At 40.5% G+C, this 8078-nt stretch overlaps 1 protein-coding gene across 3 annotated transcripts in view; it reads left to right on the top strand.

The window, feature by feature from the left end:
- Sgms1 (sphingomyelin synthase 1) overlaps nucleotides 1–8078 on the top strand; it is a 289949-nt gene that overhangs the window by 20796 nt on the left and 261075 nt on the right. Inside the window, exon 1 of one of the 3 annotated variants that reach the window (XM_048807435.1) lies at nucleotides 2584–3027. The exons of the other annotated variants lie outside the window; for them this stretch is intronic. The gene's annotated coding sequence lies outside the window, so the exon portion shown is untranslated. Of the gene's footprint in view, nucleotides 1–2583; nucleotides 3028–8078 lie in introns of those variants that run through there. 3 annotated transcript variants of the gene reach the window in all.

Consider the following 8078-nt stretch of genomic DNA (forward strand, 5'->3'; position numbering starts at 1 on the left):
AAAAAAAAAAAAAAAGAAAAAAGAAAACCCCCAAAAGAGCCCTTCCGGATCCATCAGCATTATCGGATGTCACCAGTTACCTTCTGTGCACTCTGCTAACGTGGGGAGCCTACGCTCCCTCCTGCAGGTGACATTACCTGTAGATACATATATCTGTCTCCCTCGAGCCCCCGTTATGGCTTGGATCTGAAATGTCACACAAAAGCTCATACATTGAAAGCTGGGTCCCCGATGCAGAGGTATTCAGAGGTGGAAAATCGTGATGAGTGGATCGTGAGAGCTCTGACTTCGTGGGTAGATTAATCACTGATGAACTCATGGCTAAAGGGCTACTGGGAGGTAGTGGGAACTTAGGAGTCGGGGCCTAATCTAAGGAAGGTGGTCACTGGGAACACACTTTTGAAGGGTATATGCTTGCCCCTGGCCCCTTCCTCACTCTGCTTTCTGACCACTATAAGATCAGCAGTTTTGATCCACCACATGCTCCCCACCATGATGTTCTGCCTCACCAAAGGTCCAGAAACAATAGAGCCAAGTGATTATGAACTGAAATCTCAGTGAGCCATAATAGATCTTTCCTCCTTTAAGTTGATTTTCTCAGTTATTTTGTCACAGTGACAGAAAGCTAACTAACAGCCCTCAAGGACCCAGACCCCATCTCACCATCTCAAAGCCCGCCAGGGAGCCTAAGCCATAGCTGACTTTCATATCACAGTGATGATAACCCAGGATAGAGAGGAACCCAGAAATGTTAAATCAAGACTCATCAGCAGTATGAGGTAGCATAGAGTGCTTCCCATTTTAGGAAGATTTATTTTCATTTTGCTATTTGTCATCCTCCCTGCCATATACTAAAGGCAGGGGAGCTTTCTGTACACACCATTTACCCCCTTAAGAGACAATAGCATGTTCACTACTGTTGTAAGCCCCACATTATAAAAAAGACCAAACTCAAGAGTGTCTCCCACTCCTGCACAGGCCTCTGCAACCTTCTGTCTTCCCTGGCAATCTCTCCCTCCTCTTCATTCGGCCACATCCCCTCACCAAGCAAGTAAGTTATGTAAGCTGTCAGGGTCCCAGGAGAGCCCGGACAACAAGCTCAGAAAAAAACCTAGACCAGTGATTCTTCCCAGATACAAGTGATTTATACTGTTCTCCTCTGAGTTAATCCTAAATGCAGAAGTCCTACATTTTTCAATTCTCAAAGTTCCTCATTCCACAGCTGGGTTTGTTGGTTGGCTGGCTGAGTGGTAGTAGGGATGAAACCCACTGAGCCACATCCTCAGCCCTTCTTATTTTTATTTTGAGACAGTTAAGATGCCCAGCTCAACTTGTAATCCTCCTGCCTCAGCCTCCTGTAGGCCTGTGTCATCATGGCTAGCTATGTACTGTATTTGTAAAAAGACAAAAAACAAAACAAAACAAAACAAAAACCTACTGAGAAAGTACTGGCTGGCTGCCTATATGATCATATGATCCAGGAACCCAACTTGGCTGTGGTGACACAGTGATGAACTAGGCAGGTACAGTTCCTGTCCTCGGGGAGCTTTGGTATACTAGGGAAAGAGGCCATGTTGACTTTGTCATAAACAATGTTTGAAAATACTCATAGGAGGACTACTGAAGAGCTACTCCCTAACAGACATTTCTGTTTTCTGTGCATTCATGTCAGGTGTGTCTCTGTGTACTTGTTTGGAGCTATTTGTCTGTTCTGAAATTCTTGATTTTCTAGAGAGCTTTAAGTGATTAAGATGTCATACCCTGCTTGTAGATCAGTGCTCTACTGCTAGCTGTCTTCCTTGCAGCGATCTTTTCTCCGCCAGCACTGGCAAGCTCTGTGTAAGCGGGTGGTGGCAGGGCCTGTTTTAGGGTCTGTGTGAATGGTACCCCCTGGAGCCCTGCAGCCTGTGTGGACTGTTCAAGGCTGCTCTGCAGTTACCTTTTAATCTAAGTTTAAACTTCTTTCCTTTTGACCTTCTTTTTACTCTCCCCCCCCCATTCTTTTTCTTTCTCCTGCTCATTTAAAGACTGTATAAGTAGAAAGAATAATAATTATTTGTAATCCTACCACCCATAGATAACCACTGTTATCATTTTAGTGTATATAAATCCCTCTGATCTTTTTTCTGTAAATGTTGGATATGCACCAAATGAACATTTTGACCAAGTGTTGAAAATGAAATGCTAAAAGACATATTACTGCCAAAGTTAAATCTTCTTGTCTTCAGATGGACTTCTGGGATACAAGTCTGAAGTTTTTCAAGCAGTTTTATAGTATATTATTAAAACTATATTGAAAGTTTGGTGTTGTGGTAATAGAACTTATTTCACAGCACCTGTGATCAGTGTGGGGAATGTTCATGACATTGGACAGATGTTGCCTTTGAGTAGAGCTGGAGGAGACAGGCAAAGCTTTTATAATTAATTAAATTTTTTTTTTTTTTTTTTTTGAGATGGCATCTCACAATCTTGCCCAGGCTGGTCTAGAACTCCAGGGTTCAAGTGATCCTCCTGCTGGGACTACAAGCACATGCCACCACACTTGACTATGTTTTGTTTATTTTTGTATTATTATTTTGGCTAGCTCTGTCAATATAATACACTGTGAGTGGTAATTTGTCTCCAGCTTATTAGAATTTTGTCAAATACCTGTCTTTTGTCCAGCTCCTGGACCTGAAGATTTCCTTGTGATGATGATGCAGTTTCATTTTAGTAATCCTGCTCTCTGGCTTTGTGTACTGCTTGGAAGAGAATATATCTAGATAATTGCAGAAACAGAAGTGAGATTGTTGCTCTGCACAAATTTTTCCCTGATATTTTTGCTCGTTCTTGCTGCTTCACATAACCAGTTGGGAGAAAAAATACGTCCTTCAGCCTTGGCTCTAGAAGTGTGACAGTGGTGCGATATAATGGCTTTCAAGATAACAGAGCTGTTTCCTGAATCTCCATCTGCATCTCGGCTTTCAGTGTCTGCACACTAATTTCAGCATCTTTCCCGGCGAAGAATGACAGAGAATCTTTACAGAGGTAATATGTGAGAAATGTTTGCTCTCTCAAGGCATCTGTGGTTCCCATGATGGACTACTTTCCCTGCAAGAAGCTGTTGGCTGTTAATAAGCATGCTCTTTGATATTGTTAGGGTGCATGCTACCTCAGTGCTGTTATCTGTGAAGTACAGAGTTAGAGCTTCCTTTATTTAAGCAGTCTTTTAAAATGCATAGTAACCAGCCATTCCATCTTTGAACATTGCATGCGAACAGTATATGACAAAATTCCTTGGGTTGAGCTCATGTTGTTTGCCATGATTTTTTTTTTTTTTTTTTTTTTGGTGGTACTGGGGATTGAACCCAGGGCCTTGCCCATGCTAGGCTTGCACTGTACTGCTGAGCCACATGCCCAGCCCTAGAAACAGGAGATTTTTATTCTAGGATACTTCTGGAATGTTCACTCATTATAAAATGAGTCTTTGGGACATTAACAGTCCATATTCTAATGACGCACTGATGTCATGCGAATGTGGTGGTTACCTACATGGTGATGCAGTCATTGATTATATACCAACTCAAGATGCCAGAAGTGACATTTGAAGGAAACTTTCAGCTGTTCAGCCTGCTACACTGAAACTGGATATCAGATTTTGGCCAAGTATGGAAACTGAAGACAATTTGGGTGGATTCTTAAATATACTGTACACAGGAATGTATGTATAATTTAAAAATATTTCTAAGACATGACTAAGAAAATTCCTAATCTATAATTCGTTTTTAAAAGGACAGTATCTTTTATTTTTAAAAATTACAGTAAAATACACAAACATAGAATTTTAACCATTTTTAAGTGTGCAATTCAGTGGTATTTAGTACATTTATTTGTTATGCAACTATTACCACTATCCAGAACTTTCGTGTCATTCTAAGCTGAAACTCCAACCTATTAAACAGTAATTCCCATTTTTTTTTCTACAGTTCCTGGTAATTACTACTAGTCCATCCTCTTTGTGAATTTGGCTACTCTGTGTACTCATATAAATTAATTATACAGTATTTGGCCTTTTGTGTCTGACTTGTTTCACTTAGTTTTCAAGGTCATTACACATTATATCTTGTATCAGAATTTCCTTTTTAAGGTTGAATAATATTCCATTATATGCATATACCACTTTGTATATATCACATTTTGTTTCTATATGTTCATACATGTATGTTTATTGTATGTATATATCACATTATGTATTCATTCATTATTAGTGATGGACAGTTGGGTTGTTTGTACCTTTTGGCTGTTGTGAAGAATGCTGCTATGAACTTAAGTGTACAAATAGCTGTTTGAGTCAAACATCTTTCAATAGTCTTAAAAAATATATTTTTTAAAGGTAAGGTGCTTTAAAAACTATGTGCCTTGTTGTGATTAGTCAGGTTTGGTCAAGGCAGTGCCTGCCTCACAGACATCACAACACATGAGTACTTTCCACAGTTTTTAGCCGAAGGCTTTAGTATTTTCTGAGGTCAAGAGAGCAGTTTTACAGTATTTCAGGGCAGACTCACCAGCAAACTTGGCAGCAGCCTTGAGTGAGGCCAATCAGGGTTCTTGGAAAACAGCCTGGTGTTTTCATATCTTCTGCTCTGATAGCTCTTGCCTGTCAGTACCTCAAGAGAGAAAAACCTGGCAGTAGTGTTTGGTCCTCAGTGCAGTCTTAGCTGGTTAAATTCTCATCAGCCCTTTCTGAGTATGCAGATATGAATTTAAGTGGCTTGCTTTTCTGGGAGCCTGTCCGGCTGTGGCAGCTCCGGACTTTCTGTTAAGGGATGATAATCAGTTTGGGACAGGGGCCAAGGTTCTGAGCTACAAGCTGTGTTTGCACAGCAAGCACTCTTGACTTTAATTTGTATTCCCCCCCCCCCCAAATTTGTGTGGTCGGGGAGGCCTGGTTGAGAATATAGAGCAGCAGATTCTCTCCTGGCTCCATGTAGGGACCAGTGGCTTTGTGGTGCCTGCCATCCTGCAGCGACATGTTCATAGCTACTTTTTTGTGGAGATGTAGGACATTGAGGTTGGCTGCCTATTTTGTAGAAATTGAAGTGAAATGTTTTGTACTTTGATAGGCTGATAAAAATCAAATATGATTGTGGTTTTAAGCAATACCAGTCAAGTCTGTTTGCTTAGGCTCTCCACATTTTCTAAAGGCACATCTGAAGGTGGGGGAGTTTATTCATGAGTGTACTGACAGCATTGTGGATTGTATTATTATAATAAACCTTTATTTTCTAGTTGTTTGATCTTTTTTTTTTTTTTTTTGGTGCTGGGCATTGTATCCAGGGTCCCCATACATTCCAAGCTTGTACTTTCAACTAATGAGCTACACACTCACCCTTGGGTTTGGCTCTTTACCGATAGCTGTTTGTTTAGATTCGTAGAGCTAAATGATCTTTCTTCTTTTTTGTGGACTGGATTTTAAAAAGTCTTGACTTAAATAGATGATCTCTGGAGCAAAATAGCATGTATGTTTAATATGCAGTCACGCATTTATACATTAAGTTACTTTTGGCAATCAGTCAAATATTTTATTTCAAAGGATAATTGTAATTACGATCTGAATAATTTTTTTGTTTCAGCATGCAGTACGTAATTGGAGAAATGTGTTTCTGGGAAAAAAGATAATTGGGGCCTTTTTGTAATATCGATTGTAGTGAACTTACTAAAACATAATTGTAGTGAACTAACCTTGCACTACATCAGATATCTAGGCAAATAATTGCCTGCTTATGGTTGAAGTCTGTTTTATGTTATGCTTTTGGTGACAGACTAGAGGTGTGATTTTGGGTATGTGGAATCAAACCTTGTGGGACTTAGGTTAAGTCATAGTTGGGTCTCCTTGGGCTGTTGAAGTGGCAATGTGCTTCTTGTGGACTGACATTAAGTGACCTGTATTTTCACTGCTCATGACTGTGGGAGGGGAAGTAGGCTCCACTCTTGAGCTTATGATCCAAAGTGGAATATGAACAAATGTCTTGAGAGCATTTGTGTTTACAGGCCTCTCTTCCAACCTTTCCTGAGCCTCTTTTCATCTGACTCTCTCCTGACCCCTCCATTGAGATTGCCATTTGACATTACTTTTCAGCCTGTGTTGGCACTTCATCCCTCTCTGACCATCATGGAACAAACACCCTCCTTTTGTTTCTTGTTCCCTTTTTGGTCTTTGTGACTCTCTGCATTTCCAGTTTTCTTGTCTTCCAGATAGTTCCTTTTAGGCTCCCTCCCTGGCACTTCTGCCTGAGTTGCACCTGTAATGTTCCTCATGGTTTGGCTCTCAGCCCTGGTATATACAGGGCTGGTGTGTAGGGGGTGGTATACAGGCTCACATAGTGGGGTGGCAGGATTATGAAGATCCAACTGGTAGAAGGTTCTGATTATGTGTGTGTTTTTAAAAATATTTATTCTTAAGTCTTTTTAAAAAATTTTTAGGTGGACACAATATCTTTATTTTACATTTGTTTGGTGCTGAGGATCGAACCCAGTGCCTCATGCATGCTAGGCAAGCACTCTACCACTGAGCCACAATCCCAGACCCTTATTATGTGATTTTGACTAAAAAGTTTCCTTCCTGTCCACCAGTGTATGCTTAGAGCAATAATGCTCTTAAAACTTAAGACTATATGGGAAAGTGTAGGAAAAAGTACACACACACACACACACACACACACACCTTTTTGTGCATAGGCCTATTTTTTAGGAATAAACTCCAGCATTTAGAAATGTCAATCTGACTTCTCATTTTTTTCTGTTTTGTATTTAATTTCCCAAATAGTTAATGCAACTCCTACTGGAATAAATGATAGTATATATTTTAAACTTTATGCTCTTAATTTTTGAAAATGTGGTAATACTAAAATCTCAATTTGCTGATACATGCTCTAGTTTGTCCTGCCTGTCTACATGTAGAAGACAAATGATGTGCAGTTTCATAGTAACAAGTGTTTAAAGATATATATCATTAGAAAATGACTTTAAGAATCCTTTTTTTTTTTTTTCCTCTCACACATTTGTTGCTAATTGTGTCTTTAAGTTCCCTTCAAGTGTTATGGCTTTTCAATTAAAAAAAAAAAATTATGGACTCAGGAGTTAGTGTGCTCTAGGTCCTGGGTTTGATCCCTGGTATTGCCAAGAAAAAAGTAGTGTTTCCTTTGCCTTCAAGGTATTATATTGTTTAGTTTTCTTTACCCATCAACTTTTTTATTGCCTTGAGTTAACACTCGAAGATAATGTTTATGATACTGTGTATCTCAACATTGTGATTTCTTAAATTTTAGAAAATATTTCCTGAACTGCCTATTAGAGATTTCTTTATAAGATTCACGCAGTTGTGGAGCCCTGAAGCATAGGAGAAATGAGAGAAGGAGTATCAGACAGTGAGAAGCATGTGTCATGGTGTAATGAAAACAAAACCAAGGTTCCTGACTCTTGTCAGAGCTGGATGCAAGTTCCACCAATCACGAGCAATGGGGCCAGCAGATGTTGAGCAAAATACTTGTGTTGTTTGAGTGCTAATTTCCCCATCTGTTAAATGGGGATAATAATGCTTGTCTTGCAGGTTCATTAGGGGATCATATCTGTGAATCCCCAGCACATTGTAGGTGAAGAGTAAATGTGATCTTACCAGGGCTTGCCGCAGTCTGGCTGGGCACAATCAGGAGCCACTTGTCAAAAGAAACTAACTTTATTTTTAGAACCACACACGCCAAACAAAACAGCCTCTCAGGAAAAACCCTCAGAGCCCCAACTGCCACCACCAGCTTTCCACAAGCCTCTCTCTCCCACACAAGCTTCTCCCCACCTCCCACAATCCTCCTGCTCTTGAGGCCGATTGGCTGGGTCACGTGGGTGGAGCCAAAAAAGTCCCCCAATGAGCAGCTCCGTGGTCTGAAAGGGCAGGGAAACAGCCCAATGAGCATCACCGCAGAGGAGCCAATCAGCTAGATGTTGCTGGGGCCGCTGTGAGCCAATCATCAGCCGGCAGCTGGAAGTTTGCTGGGGCCCCTTCGGCTGTGGCTCTCAACATCTCCCCCTCTCTGTTTAAACAA

This window comes from Marmota marmota, unplaced genomic scaffold, assembly GCF_001458135.2.
Source record: "Marmota marmota marmota unplaced genomic scaffold, marMar, whole genome shotgun sequence".
Taxonomy (NCBI): Eukaryota; Metazoa; Chordata; class Mammalia; order Rodentia; family Sciuridae; genus Marmota; species Marmota marmota.